The sequence below is a fragment of the Podarcis pityusensis genome (assembly GCF_964106645.2).
Source record: "Podarcis pityusensis genome assembly, chromosome: 6".
NCBI classification, from domain to species: Eukaryota; Metazoa; Chordata; class Lepidosauria; order Squamata; family Lacertidae; genus Podarcis; species Podarcis pityusensis.
Window position 1 is genome coordinate 87,626,024 of NC_138030.1, and position 15,909 is coordinate 87,641,932.

A 15,909-nucleotide genomic window follows, 5' to 3' on the forward strand; every position below is an offset into this window, starting at 1 on the left:
TCAGCGTTTATTTGGGAGACATCCAACGCTTTTGTCTTCGAAGCAGCACACAGTTCTGGAGCAATTACCCCACTGGCTGATCATATATTAACAAGCCACATTATTCCCCATGCACCCCTGTGGTGGTCAATGATTTGCGCCTTGAGGGGTTAGCGAGCACAGTAGCCACAATTCAGCAATAGCCATAGGCAGCTGGTTGCACATGAGAACTGGTCACTCTGAATACAAATGCACATCTCTGGTTGCATTGGAAGTTGAATTCGCCCAATCCAAGAAATCTTGAATTAGCATTGCAGTCCACCCAGATGCGCTTCTGCATCAGCGATACATATGGGAGACTGTTACACAAATAAAACAACATCTCACAGAAGGGCTCTGCTCCTGGGGTCAGCTGCATCCTTGTCCCCTGAACTGAATTAATGAACCTAACTTGGTAATTGCTATTGTTAAACAGTTGGGGGACAGACGTCCTTGCTGATCAGCAAAGCATCCAAAATCTACCAGTAAACTCTCGCCTAACTTTTGACAGCTCCCAAACTGGAGCCACAGCTTTATTCCAATTTTTAAAAAGGAGATCTTCAACAAATGATGTAACTGGTATGGTAGTAGCAGTGCTTTTTTTCCGGGGAGACGCAGGGGTATGCATACCCCTAAACATTTTGTGAATCTAAGTATGGCCTCATTGAGGGGCAGTATTTCAATGTGAGTAGGAAAATGAGAGTACACCTAAACATCTTTTAAGGCAAAAAAATAGTGGGTAGGAGTCACCTTCTGACCAGCACCACTAACCCACTTAGGTAAGAGTGAGCCTGATCCCTCCATGAGTTCAGAACTGTTGATTTTCCCAGTGTTGAAAGAGGTACACTTCTTCTTCTTCTTCTTCTTCTTCTTCTTCTTCTTCTTCTTCTTCTTCTTCTTCTTCTTCTTCTTCTTTCAGTGGTGAGGGCCTTCTGGCAGTTCCCTCACTGCGAGAAGTGAGGTTGCAGGGAACCAGGCAGAGGGCCTCCTCAGTAGTGGCGCCCGCCCTGTGGAACACCCTCCCTTCCAATGTCAAGGAAACAAACAACTATGTGACTTTTAGAAGACATTTGACGGCAGCCCTGTTTAGGGAAGTTTTTAAATGTTTGATGTTTTATTGTATTTTTAATATTTTGTTGGAAGCCACACAGAGTGGCTGGGAAAGCCTAGCCAGATGGGCAGGGTATGAATAATAATTTTTTTTTTTATTATTATTATTATTCATTATCATCATCACCCCACTACTGCCACTCTGCCAGGTCTGCTGGCTTCACTAAGCTTCTAACCTGCTTCTTCAAGGTTAAAATCAAATGATTCCATGTTGAAAAGAAAACACCATGTGATAAAACACTTTGAAATAGCTACCAGTGCAATCTATGGTCCTTCATAACCGTTTTGCTTGTTAACTCATCTCAGGGCCAATTATTGGGGAGGGTTGTGTAGAACTGCATACCCACCAGCTATGGTGGAGGAGATAGAGAGTGAGACTTTGTCTAGGGAGACATCGTTTCACATCCTTGCTCAGCTCTGCAGCTCACCTTGGGTCAGTCCTTACCTCTTAAATGAATCTACCTCACAGCGTTTATGTGAGCATAAAACAAGTGTAGGAGGGCTCCCTCCTGGAGGAAGGTCAAGGTAGGCATTTTAATAATAGAAGTAGATAATTTTGCCACCATTATCCCTGAAATACTGGTTCATAAAGGGTTAACCCAAACAAGATTTCATTGTTAGTTTCCAGTGTCCCAGTTAATAACATATTTAGGGATGGTGAGGTAAGCTGAAATTTTGAAATTCACAAAGTTATTTATTAGCTTGTTTAGGAGCAAGGTGATAAAACTTCAGCGAATTTCCGGTTAGCTGATAATTGCTTTGATTAGCAACATTCTTCATGCAGAAAACCTTGCATTAGCAAAAGCAAAGCAAAGCCCAAAGGTCTTCAGAACCCATGACATTGTGATCTTTTTAAAAAGAGTATAAATGAATGATTTTGAAATATTTCTCAAAGAAGAAACTGGAATGGGGAGATCTGATTTAATCTTAAACTCTCTGCACATCAGCTCCTCTTAGATGTGTAAAGACCTTTTGATCTTGATGAGAATGAATTACTTCTGGTGAAGTTAATAGAGATGGTGGCGTTGGTCGTGCAGCCAAGTTTTAAACAAATACCAGTGTGATCCTGTATATGTTGAGTGTTGTCATAATATGTCCTCAGTTGATACAGGGTTGGGGGTGGGGATAAGCAAAGAGACCAGAAGTCAGAGCAGTAGGATGGTTTGTTACAAAGATAGGTAGGTAGAAGACATGCGTGGCATTCAGAAATCAAACTGGCAGTTGGGAGCTGATGGGAGTTGAGAAACAAAATAACATTTAAAAGTGGAAGAACATTTTGGTTAAATTCTCATGGGTGCATTGCAGTGTTTATCGTGTGCTTTCATGAGGTAGCTGAGGTGTGTTAGTGCATGCCTCTGTCTTTTATTCTGCAAACAACCTTCTGCACTCCAAAGCCTTCCTAGGTCCACACGCTTAAAAAAAAGGCCAGGAGAAGACTTCGTGAGGTAGCAGTTGCGTGTCGAGGTCCCCAAGCCACCCCCCCAAATAACTCACAACGCACACTTAATTTTTGTTTAAGGTTTTTGGCATAATTTTGGCCACGACTTTATTTAAATACAAAACCGTGAGTGGTTGTTTAGGCATTGGTTAAGACTATCTGTCCCCCCGCCTGGGGACAGAACTGACTTCCGGGCACCACCGAAAGACAGTGCGGGGGAAAGCAAGTCGGGGAGAAATGGAGCTGAGTCACAGACCCTCAATTCTCATCCGCATGCTACCCGAAGGCTTGCCAGCCCTAGTCCCATTCCAGGGATTGGACGAAAAGATGGCAAGCCCCAGGATTCCTTTAACGGAATTCCCTTTCCGCAGCAACCATGGAGGGGCAGGCCCAGCCTATCCTAACCCCTCCTCCACCAATTTATAACCAATGCCTAACCGCAACCTTACAAGTTGTGACGATTTGCTACGCAGTAGGCAAAAACCAAATGGCCCAGCCAATCAGCCAGATGGACGAAATTCCTACCAGGCCCCTGCCCCAACGGCAGACGACCCCATGACAGGCATAGCAAGGTCAATGCAACAACCCCTTACTCAAGGGCGGGTGGGCGGGTGATCTGTTGCACACAGCAAAAAGAAAGCTCCAGGCTGCGTGCAGAGTATTTAAACATTTTACCCCTCCCACCAAAATTGCAACATAACTTTTACCCCAGCAACCCAGTGAACCAATCACTGCCCCAGGCCATCTTTAGAGACCCTGCCTGGTAACAGAGGGGTGGCTCAGCAGACCCCAGCGCAACACGTGCTCTCCATGAAGGAGAACACACTTTCCCACAAAGCTTTTCATGCAGCTTTTTCAGGTCAGGAAGCACGGACACCTGGGGAAGTTGTGGAGTGCAGGAGAGGTGTTGAATGGGACGGAAGTGAAAAAAAGATTTAGAAATTTGGTCAAATTTGAAACTCTCGTTGCTGGGCCGTATTGCTGTGATAAAGATGAATGTATTGCCTAGAATGTTGTTTTTGTTTCAGACATTACAAATTGTAGATAAGATGGACTGTTTCAAGAAGTGGCAGAGAGATATTTCTAGATTTGTCTGGCAGGGCAAGAAGCCCAGAATAAAATTCAAGATATTAACTGATGCCAAGGAAAGAGGTGGATTTGCCCTGCCAGACCTTAAACTTTATTATGAATCAGCAGCTTTTTGCTGGCTGAAAGAATGGCTACTTCTTGAAAACACAGACATTTTGGATCTAGAAGGTTTTAACAATGTATTTGGATGGCATGCATATTTATGGTATGATAAGGTCAAAGCACACAAAGCATTCAAAAACCATATTGTTAGGAAAGCATTGTTTAATGTTTGGATAAGATACAAAGACTTATTGGAAAATAAAACCCCAAGGTGGCTGTCACCAATGGAAGCAAAAGCTCTGAAAAGGCTCAATATGGAGGCCAAATGGCCGACATATTGGGAAATTTTGGAGCAAGAAGGAGATAAATTGAGATTGCAGAGTTTTGAAAAATTAAAAAATAAAGTGAGAGATTGGCTCCACTACTATCAGATAATGGAGGCATATAATTTGGATAAGAAAATAGGCTTCCAAGTGGAAAAGTCAAAATTAGAAACAGAATTGTTAGAACTCAAAACTAAAAATTTGTCAAGAATGTATAACTTGCTGTTGAAATGGAATACTCAGGATGAAACGGTGAAATCTGCTATGATTAAATGGGCACAAGATGTTGGACATAATATTATGTTCGCTGACTGGGAACAGTTATGGACCACAGGTATGAAGTTTACGGCATGTAATGCCTTAAGAGAGAATATCATGAAAATGATATACAGGTGGTACATGACCCCAGTCAAGCTTGCAAAAATTTATCATTTGCCCGACAATAAATGTTGGAAATGTAAAGAAACTGAAGGTACATTCTTTCACCTTTGGTGAACGTGCCCAAAGATTAAGGCTTTCTGGGAAATGATATATAATGAACTGAAAAAGGTATTTAAATATACCTTTCTGAAGAAACCAGAGGCCTTTCTCTTGGGCATTGTCAGCCAACTGGTGCTAAAGAAGGACAGAACTTTTTTCATGTATGCTACAACAGCAGCAAGAATACTTATTGCAAAGTATTGGAAGACACAAGATTTACCCACTTTGGAAGAATGGCAGATGAAGGTGATTGACTACATGGAATTGGTGGAAATGACCGGCAGAATCCGAGACCAGGGAGAAGAATGGGTAAAAGAAGACTGGAAAAAATTTAAGGACTATTTACAGAAATATTGCAAAATTAAGGAACTTTAGAAGGATGTTGGATAGAAACTAAGAGGTTTTTAGCTGTAATGCTTTAAGAGATATGGAAAAAAAAAAAAAGGTTAACAATTGGGTAAAAGATTAATGGTAAGGATTTGCTGAACCAACAAATGGAACTGGAATACAAAGAAGGGAGGTATGAGGAGGTCCGGGGAAATAAGAGTAAGGAAGATAGGTTATGGAACATTATTGTGTTTTTAACTGTTTTATTTTGTATGTTTTTTCTTATTTTCTACTTTTTTGCTGTACTGTATACTTTTTTCTTTGTTTTGTATATTTTTGTGAAACTTTAATAAATATCATTATAAAAAAAAAGAGGCGTTGAATGTGTTATAAGAATTCGAAGGTCTCATATATAAAATAAATGTTCATAAATGTCCAAGGCAAACGCATGTGTAACTATATAAATCACGTGTCTGAAATAGAACAGGAGAGCAACCCTGAAGCCATTTTGACTCTCCCAGTGACCTCAAATATTCCTCTGCAGTAAAGGAGGAAATGGGGAAAGACTCCCCATTGTCTTTTGCTTACAAATCTTGTTTTAAGAGAGTATTTGTGTATGAATAGGGTGAGCCTGTGACCTGGATTCAGGAACTAAACTATTAACCATCACAAATGAATGGCCAGGCTGCCCCAGGTAATGCAATCAGTGACCATTAATAGGTATCCTGGCAAACAGACCGCCTCCTCTGCTGTAGACCGCCTCCTTCTATGATGTATGTATGATTTTTTTTTGGGGGGGGTCTTGGGCTACAGGGTGGGCAACTTCAAAAATCTATATAAGGGCTTGCACACCATTGTTCTGGGTTTTCTCCTCCCTCCTGCATGCAGTGAGTGGAGACCCTGTTGCAACAGTTAATAAAGATCAGGCTTACTAGCTGCTTTGCTTCTCAATAGACTCTAGTTGGCATCTGTTATTTTCTGCTCCCTTGGATTAAGGAAAAGAAGCAGTTTTTTCCCCTTATAACAAATGGAAAGAAAAACAGATGCTGCTACCAGAACAGGCCCAAGACATTTCTGGCACCTGAGGTGAACCACAAAATGGTGCCTCTCTTCTCACCAAGGAAGAATGGGAGAATGAAGATCTACATCTGGAACAAGACAGGGAATAAAGATGTACATTTGGATCAGCTGCTCCTGTGGATCTTGCCATCTGAGGTGGTTGCCTCACCTTGCCTCATAGGTGTGCCGGCCCTGGCTGCACCTGTGGCTACTTTGCAATGGCAAGATAAGCTAAAAATGTCTTACAAACCTTGAGAATGAGGGAGAAAACCTTTGAGAAAGTGCATGGCAGAGTTCATCACAGCATTACTTTTTATAGGAGAGTGTAACCCTCATCATTTCTGAGCTGTTAGCTGCAATACCATCCTGTCACAATCTACAATGGCAGTGCTGAAGTGTAGCCAAGAGCAATACATCTGTAATCTGCGGCCAGGGATTTCTCACACTTCCAAGCCGATACATCCGTGGACCATTCTACTATATCTTCAAATGCATCTCCAAAGATCAGCATCTATAATCTGAATTTTGCTCCTTTCTTTCTTGGATATATCCCTGAGAATCATTCAGCATCCACCCCCACCCCTCCATCTGACTATTGGAGGCCATCTGGCATAGGCCTGCTCACCAAACCATTATTACGTTCCCCGTTTTTCACTTAAATGTTCTATCAGTGGATTTCACCCAAGGCAATAAAGAGTATCTCATGCACATCAATTTGAAATGGTCCTATTAGTCACTGCAAACAGGACTGTCAGCACAGCATAGAAGACAGATGTCTAATGCCATTGTTTTATGGTGAATAGCAAAGTGAGATCACACAGAACTAACTCTGCATCATTGTATATTTAAGGGTCTTGCCTAAGGTTACATAGTGCCCTCTCATTCATATCCTGGAAAGATATAGAGCTATCCTTGTGCAACAAGTTGACATGGATTTAATAGGCGATCATCGAGGATACAATTTTTCAGTGATAGAGATGGCTTGTTTATGGAACAGATGGGTCACCATCATGAAGTCCCTGTCAGGCAAATGCTGAACTTCAGCACTGACAAAATTGGAAAGGCTACTTGTGGCTAGAAGAATTCAATGGAGAAGCCCCCAAATTGCTTCCACTTCTGCAGTAAAGATGGGGAGCTTTCAAATAATGCCAAAAATGTGCCTTTAATATACAGCCCGAGTAAGGAGAAGAAATTGGAATCTCTGCAGTAGATGTCAACTAATACTGGTGAGATTTAGTATCTCAAACCAAAACAGTGCAATGTTCTTGTATCTTGAGGGTGGCTTTCGGAGACTCCATCCATACTACCATTCAACAACCAAAGTTGTCTTCAGCTACTATAGTTGCTGTGTTGCTCTACAGAGGAGCCGAGTGTTAATGTATAAGGGTTTATGCGTGTGGAGAAAAAAGGACAAGAAAGGGCAAGCATGTGAGAGTGACTCAGCACAGTCTAAAGTATAAATACACTGGTGTTTGAAGGAAGTTTGCCCTTGGCCAGAGCCTTGTCTGTGTTGGAACACTGCAATAAGACTTTATGCTGCTGGAAAGACTGTATTTTGCAAGTGTATGTTACCTATAAGCTGTGGAACTGCATCATACTGTCAGTAAAGGGACTGACCCCACCTAGAACTGTCTGGTGTTTTTCTGTTCCATTGGGACACTCTGCTGGCATGTTGAATGCACACTCTGCACACGCTCAACAGCAGTGAGACCAGGGACATGCTGAGTAGGCCTGCCCACCGGGGTCCATGCAAATAACTTGTTTTTTAAAAAAAATGATATTTATTAAATTTTCAAAGAATACAAGAATTACACAAAAACAAAAAATAAAAATACAAGAAAATACAAAATACAGCAAGAAGAATAAAAAAACCCTTATTAAGGTATAACAAAGAAATGAAAAATAAAAAGAAACATACAAAATAAAAACAGTTAAAAGCACATTAATTTTCCATAGCATATCTTCCTTACACTTATTTCCCCGGACCTCCTCTTACCTCCCTTTTTTGTATTCCAGTTCAGTTTGTTAGTTCAGCAAATCCTTACCATTAAGCTTTTACCCATTTGTAAACCTTTTTTCATATCTCTTAAAGCATTACAGCTGGAAACCACTTAGTTTCTATCCAACATCCTTCTAAGATTCATTAATTTTACAATATTTCTGTAAATAGTCTTTAAATTTCTTCCAGTCTTCTTTCACCGACTCTTCTCCCTGGTCTCGGATTCTGCCAGTCATTTCTGCCAATTCCCATGCAAATAACTTGAAGACCTGTTGTGACTGGACCTTCCTGGGTACAGTTCTACATGTGATGGCTTCCACAGGACCCAAATTGCACTAAGCTCTGGGTCAAGTGTAGCATTAATGCATATAGCTCTATACCTGAAGGCACTACCCCTACAGATGTATGTGCTCTTCATGAAGATATCAGGGTTGCATCTATCTTGTATGCCCCCAACCCCAACTCATGTGTAGAGTTATCATGTCTGAAGAGGGCTCACATCCTTTCATGGCATGTGGGAATGGGTGAGCAACCCACATGCTTACACCATGCAGTTTAGATACCATGCAATGAGAGATGTGCATATATGGCTGTATGCACGATGAACTGATTTGCACATTCCTTTTTTAATATAATTTTTATTAAATTTTTTAATTTACGTTTCAAAATATTCATTTAGATAACCTTAAATCAATGACTTCCCTTCTCTTTCCACGGTTCCTTTCACATGCCATACACCCCTGCATATTTTACATTAACTAAACCATTCAGTAATCCATTGTTACATGCATCAAAACTCATTTACACTGTTGAATTTATCTTCATGCTAGCAGCGTTTTTAAATCAACACAGTTTTCGCCCATATATTCAGTAAACATTTTCCAGTCTTCTTTAAATGTACATTCTTCTTGTTCTCCTATTGTCAGCGGCGGAGCTTCATGCTCTGGCACTGGGGGGGGGGGGGGGAGAGCAGGCGGGGGCGGGGCTGGCATGCGTCCTGGGATTTTTGACTACGTGCAATCTGATGCAGCTTCCCACAGAAGCAATTAAGGAGTTGGCCGAAGGTCAAGAAGACTGAGCAGAGGGAGTTATTCTGCCTAGAGAAATGGAGCCTTGGATACAACTCTGCTATTGATCGAGGTCACCACATAGGCATGATGACTCATGACCTTCCTTGTTTGTTAGTTGTTTGGTCAGTGTTCTGAGAATCGTTTGGAGTTTGTTCAGTGAGAGAGTTAAGATCCGTGTCTGTATCCTGTATATAGTAACTTGTGTGTCTGCTGTAAATAATAAACACCTCTAAGTAACCAAGTTACTGGTAGCAGGGTCTTGTTCCTGCTTCATCCTACCTGCCTGCAACTGACTGCTTCTGGAAGTCTGCATATGCTCTGCTATATTCAACTGGGTCTGGCTAAGATCCTGCATCAGGTTATGGTTGCGAAACATCAATATGGCGTGCGTTCTGGGGGTGGGGCAAGCCACCTGCAGAGGCGGGGCATGCGTTCCGGGGGCATGGTGTGCCATCCGCAGGGGCGTGGCATGCGTCCTGGGGGCGGGTGCCCAGCATGGGCGGGGGGGCAGCCACGATGGCACCCTACCCGAATCGCGATACCAGGGACGGTGTGCTCTCCGCCACTCCTCTTCCTCCGCCAGTGCTTATTCTATAAGATTTGCAGATTCCTTCCCTCCTCAAAAAAGAGGAAAAGTAAAAAGAGATGGTGGTTATTAAAAGGCAAGTGCATAATTCAGCAAAAAAGCAAAGCGAATTTAAAGTCTTGTTGAATTCAGTTGAATGAGATAAGCACATGATGTCAACCTAGTTCTCTGTACCTTGTTCCATCTGAAGGTATCCATGTACAGGAAGACACTTCCACACATAATGCATCCCTATCTGAATGATGAACCAGATTTGAAGGAAGCTACTGTATGTGCATGGGACGCGGGTGGCGCTGTGGGTTAAACCACAGAACCTAGGACTTGCCAATCAGAAGGTCGGCAGTTCAAATCCCCGCGACGGGATGAGCTCCCGTTGCTCAGTCCCTGCTCCTGCCAACCTAGCAGTTCAAAAGCATGTCAAAGTGCAAGAAGATAAATAGGTACCGCTCCGGTGGGAAGGTAAACGGTGTTTCCGTGTGCTGCTCTGGTTCGCCAGAAGCAGCTTAGTCATGCTGGCCACATGACCCGGAAGCTGTATGCCGCCTCCCTTGGCCAATAAAGCAAGATGAGCACTGCAACCCAAGAGTCGGTCACGACTGGACCTAATGGTCAGGGGTCCCTTTACCTTTACTGTATGTGCAACCCTGTTTTCCTAACCCATCTGCAAGTTAACAGGTGGAATTCTTAAGAGGTGGAACTGTGAAACGACCTTGACAGATTAGAGAACTGGGCCAAAACAAACAAGATGAATTTTAACAGGGAGAAATGTAAAGTATTGCACTTGGGCAAAAAAAATGAGAGGCACAAATACAAGATGGGTGACACCTGGCTTGAGAGCAGTACATGTGAAAAGGATCTAGGAGTCTTGGTTGACCACAAACTTGACATGAGCCAACAGTGTGACGCGGCAGCTAAAAAAGCCAATGCAATTCTGGGCTGCATCAATAGGAGTATAGCATCTAGATCAAGGGAAGTAATAGTGCCACTGTATTCTGCTCTGGTCAGACCTCACCTGGAGTACTGTGTCCAGTTCTGGGCACCACAGTTCAAGAAGGACACTGACAAACTGGAACGTGTCCAGAGGAGGGCAACCAAAATGGTCAAAGGCCTGGAAACGATGCCTTATGAGGAACGGCTAAGGGAGCTGGGCATGTTTAGCCTGGAGAAGAGGAGGTTAAGGGGTGATATGATAGCCATGTTCAAATATATAAAAGGATGTCACATAGAGGAGGGAGAAAGGTTGTTTTCTGCTGCTCCAGAGAAGCGGACATGGAGCAATGGATCCAAACTACAAGAAAGAAGATTCCACCTAAACATTAGGAAGAACTTCCTGACAGTAAGAGCTGTTCGACAGTGGAATTTGCTGCCAAGGAGTGTGGTGGAGTCTCTTTCTTTGGAGGTCTTTAAGCAGAGGCTTGACAACCATATGTCAGGAGTGCTCTGATGGTGTTTCCTGCTTGGCAGGGGGTTGGACTCGATGGCCCTTGTGGTCTCTTCCAACTCTATGATTCTATGATTCTATGATTCTATGTCCCCATCAGCCCCCTTGGGGAAAAGGAGTAGGGGGGTGTATTGAGTCATGCTTGCCCCCTTTTCCCCACCAAACAGTAGATTGGCACAACTACTGCTTTTTCCAAGAAGACTTCATGTGCATGCGCACAGCTTGGATCTGCATTCCGAAGCTGAAATAAGATTTCAAAGTCCTGTGGTTAAATTATGCCCTTCCCCTCCACTCCCCCCAACCGCCCACACTTTCCCCAACCAGTTATGAAACACCCTATTTGCTTTCTTCTCTTCTCTTCTCCATTTAGAGTCATACTCTAGATTAAAATAAATCTCCTTTTTAAAAAATGACAATTTCATTTTTGCTAGATGCTGAACCATGTCGACAATAACATCACTTTTTTAAAAAGAAAAGAACACTGCAATACTACATTACTACTTCCCATAAATTGACCAGACAGGAAACAGACTTGCAAATTCATCAACAAATGTAATCACTTTTTCTTAATAATGCATCTCTCCAGGAAGAATAATATTCAGAGAACACCTGCCTGGTAATAGAACGTTAATGGAGTTCTGTAAAGAGAACTGAGTTAACTCAGGCTGCCAGCAGATAGAGTGCTATGTTGCTTGTTGAATGGTGTCACTGATGCAATGGGGGGGGGGGATATTTTTTTTAATGTGTTTGTTCTTTTACAGTCCTTTCTTTCTACTGTAAACATTTTAAGGGGGAAGCATTTGCACAAGAACTATGGTGCTGGAGGAGACTCTTGAAAGTCCCATGGACTGCAAGAAGATCAAACCTATCCATTCTGAAGGAAATCAGCCCTGAGTGCTCACTGGAAGGACAGATCGTGAAGCTGAGGCTCCAATACTTTGGCCACCTCATGAGAAGAAAAAGCACCCTGGAAAAGATCCTGATGTTGGGAAAGATGGAGGGCACAAGGAGAAGGGGATGACAGAGGACAAGATGGTTGGACAGCATTCTTGAAGCTACGAACATGAGTTTGACCAAACTGCAGGAGGCAATGGAAGACAGGAGTGCCTAGTGTGCTCTGGTCCATGGGGTCACGAAGAGGCGGACACGACTAAACGACTAAACAACAACAACAACAACAACAACAAAGCTTTGGGAGGGGACCACAGAGCCTAGGACTTGCCAGTCAGAAGGTCGGCAGTTCAAATTCCACAATGGGGTGAGCTCAACAAGAAAGCACTTAGAGGAACAAGTGAGATAACAAAAGCTGTTGTGCTAGGGTTGAGATGCGGGGGACAACAATACACTATCAAGAGTAATGAACAAAGAGAAGAAATAAAGAGGGATTCACTTGAACCCCCTCATGTATTAAAGGAATAATTAGGGTGGAAGCAGAAGCTGAGGAGCTATGCTACATGCATAAAAAATAAAATAAAGCAAAGGACCCCTGGATGGTTAAGTCCAGTCAAAGGCGATTATGGGGTTGTGGCGCTCATTTCGCTTTCAGGCCAAGGGAGCCGGTGTTTGTCCACAGACAGCTTTCTGGGTTATGTGGCCAGCAGGACTAAACCGCTTCTGGCACAACAGAACACTGTGATGGAAACCAGAGCGCATGGAAATGCAGTTTTACCTTCCTGCCGAAGCAGTACCTATTTATCTCCTTGCACTGGCATGCTTTCGAACTGCTAGGTTGGAAGGAGCTGGGACAGAGCAACGGGAGCTCACTCCATCATGGGGATTTGAACCTCCAACCTTTCAATCGGCAAGCCAGAGGCTTAGTGGTTTAGACCACAGCGGCACCTCCCTGCCAACAAAGCTCATGCTGGCCATATTACACAGAGCACTCTGCACCTACATATGCACATGCCTAGAGCTCATCTGTAGGTAAGAGGGATGATCCTAGTTGCATATCCAGGTGCCATTTACCTGCCCGCATCCAGCCATATCAGAAAAACCAAGGACCACAGACAACATTCTCAGATCCAAATTAGACCCCTACTTTATTGATTAAATATGTACAACAGTACCTTGGGTTACAGATGCTTCCGGTTACAGACGCTTCAGGTTACAGACTCCACTAACCCAGTAATAGTACCTCAGGCTAAGAACTTTGCTTCAGGATGAGAACAGAAATTGTGTGGTGGCAGCAGCGGGAGGCCCCATTAGCTAAAGTGGTACCTCAGGTTAAGAACAGTTTCAGGTTAAGAACGGACCTCCAGAATAAATTAAGTTCTTAACCCGAGGTACCACTGTATGTGAGTTTTGGCTTGGCAAAAAGCATAGCCACCATCTCCTCTGGTCTGCCTGCTGGAGGGATACTAGGGCAGTGGTCTCTCAAATTTCAGTGGCGCCCTGTGTGACATCAAAATTAGGTGCCCCTGCCTCTCGCCTCCCATTCTACAACATAGTTGTGGCACCCCCTGTGGCGCCCCCCAAGGCCCCATGCCTAGTGTGACTGGATCAGTCATACTTTCCAAAATCTGCCTCTGACCAGGGGTCAAGCCTGATTTGTGGTTGACCTATGGCATACATCGAATAGGAGCAACCCCCACAGTCTTGCTGTGTTGGGGAGTGCTATGTCCCTCAGCCCCTGTCTGGGCATATGGACTGAAGCACCTCCCCATGGATCCCTTTAATGGGATCCCCTTTACTTTTACCCAGGGGTCAGCAACCTTTTTTAGCCATGGGCCGGTCCACCATCATTCAGACCATGTTGTGGGCCAGACTATAATTTGGGGGAAAAATTGAATGAATTCCTATGCCCCACAAATAACCCAGAGATGCATTTGAAATAAAAGCACACATTCTACTCATGTAAAAACACGCTTGTCAGAGTTGCTTCCAGATCCTAGCTCACAGAGGATCACGCTAGCCAGCGATCATTAAATAAAAGTCTTTATTGAGTTACAGTTTCCATTCTCAAGCTGCTGCGTGCAACCCTACGTCTAATGGTTAGATCGGCGAAGCTCCATCTGAGTCTCCGCCCCTTGTACACCAACTTAATATCCTAGCCTTGCTCCACCTTTTCCGCCTGACTGTTCTTCTCTGGGTCCCTCTGCCCCCCGGGGTCTCTTCCTTCCGGGATTCCTCTGACGCTGACCCCCCTGACTCTTCTCCCTCCTTTCGGCGGGCTTTAGGACCTGGCTCCCTTTCCGGGCTGCCTACTGCGCCACCTTCCTGTGCATTTGAACTTGGCGCGCGCGCCCAACCTTCCACCTTCCGTCTGACCGTTTCTTCGCTCCCCGATGGAGGTGTGGCCACTCCTGACTCGTGCCCTCCCCCCTGTTGTGAGCTGCCAGCGCTTGATCCCTGGCGCCCTTCCTCTTCCCTGCTCTCTGGCGGTGACGCTGGTCCCGATTTCCAACTGCTCCCCTCTGAGTCCCCTCTGGCTCTATCTTCCTGGGGTGTCCCCCTAGGCTCCCCCCTTGCCCTGGCCACTGGTGCTCCTTTCTGTGAATCTTCTGATTCACTGGAAAGACTCGGAGATCTCGGGTCGTCGTCATCACTCATCTTTTCTTCTGCCTCCTCCCCCTCGCTCTCTGTTTCCTCCCTTGCCCTTGCCTCTGCTCCTGAACCCCTGACAACGCTGATTCCCAGACCGTCTGTGGGCAGGACTAAAAGGGCAATTGGGCTGCATCCGGCCCCTGGGCCTTAGGTTGCCTACCCCTGCTTTTAAGCATTCAGTGGCCCTGTCACCAGGCACTGAGTAATTCAGTGGATGAGAGACCCCCCAAAATATCCATCACTGTTTATTTCATTTGTGTCCTGATCAAAGCAGTATGTTTTCAAACTATTGTCATGGGTCTTTCGCTCTAAAACTGGTTTTGTTGTGCAATTAAGTCATTTCACCGAATTGGGAAGAATGCACATTAGTTGGACCTTTTAAGCAGCAGCCCAGCAGGATCTAGGCTAGGAAGCCAACGCTAAGCATTCAAGCACAAAGCAAACTGGCACCAGACGCAGTAACAAGCTGCTCGGCACTTTGAATGGGGGAATAATGTGCACTTTCCGCTAGACTATTAGCTGACACACAGATTAACCATTTGGATTAATTACTGCGTTTCAGATAAATGCCCTAAATCTGTAAAGCCACTGCTCAGAAAGGTGGAAATGGCCATCAGAATAATAGGGAATGTCTGGCAAAGAGGAGGAGGTGGAGGTGTAATTAATACCTTTCCATTATCATGCTCAATGTGCCATCGTTGCACAATGTAATTACAACACAAACTCAAAATGTTAACAAATCTAAGCACCATCATAAGGAAACTGATTCTTGGTGAAATATAGATTTGCTGCTGGCACTGGATTATGTCCTACAGCAGCAGCAACTATGACATATGGGGGGGTTGCAAGTAGTAGCATGTATGAATCCTTGTGTTCATTTTCTCCTCTTTTTAAAGCAGAGTTACCACATAGGGTTAAGGGACACGGGTGGCGCTGTGGGTTAAACCACAGAGCCTAGGACTTGCCGATCAGAAGGTCGGTGGTTCGAATCCCTGCGATGGGGTGAGCTCCCGTTGCTCGGTCCCTGCTCCTGCCAACCTAGCAGTTTGAAAGCACACCAGTGCAAGTAGATAAATAGGTACTGCTCCGGCGGGAAGGTAAACGGCGTTTCCGTGTGCTGCTCTGGTTCGCCAGAAGCAGCTTAGTCATGCTGGCCACATGACCCGGAAGCTGTACGCCGGCTCCCTCGGCCAATAAAGCGAGATGAGCGCCGCAACCCCAGAGTCGGTCATGACTGGACCTAATGGTCAGGGGTCCCCTTTACCTTAGCACATGGGGTTAGTATACAGATGGGAGACCTCCTGGAAATACCGGGTGCCATAGGCTCTGAGGCGGGATAGCTCAGTCAGTAGAGCATGAGAGTCTTAATCTCAAGGTCATGGGT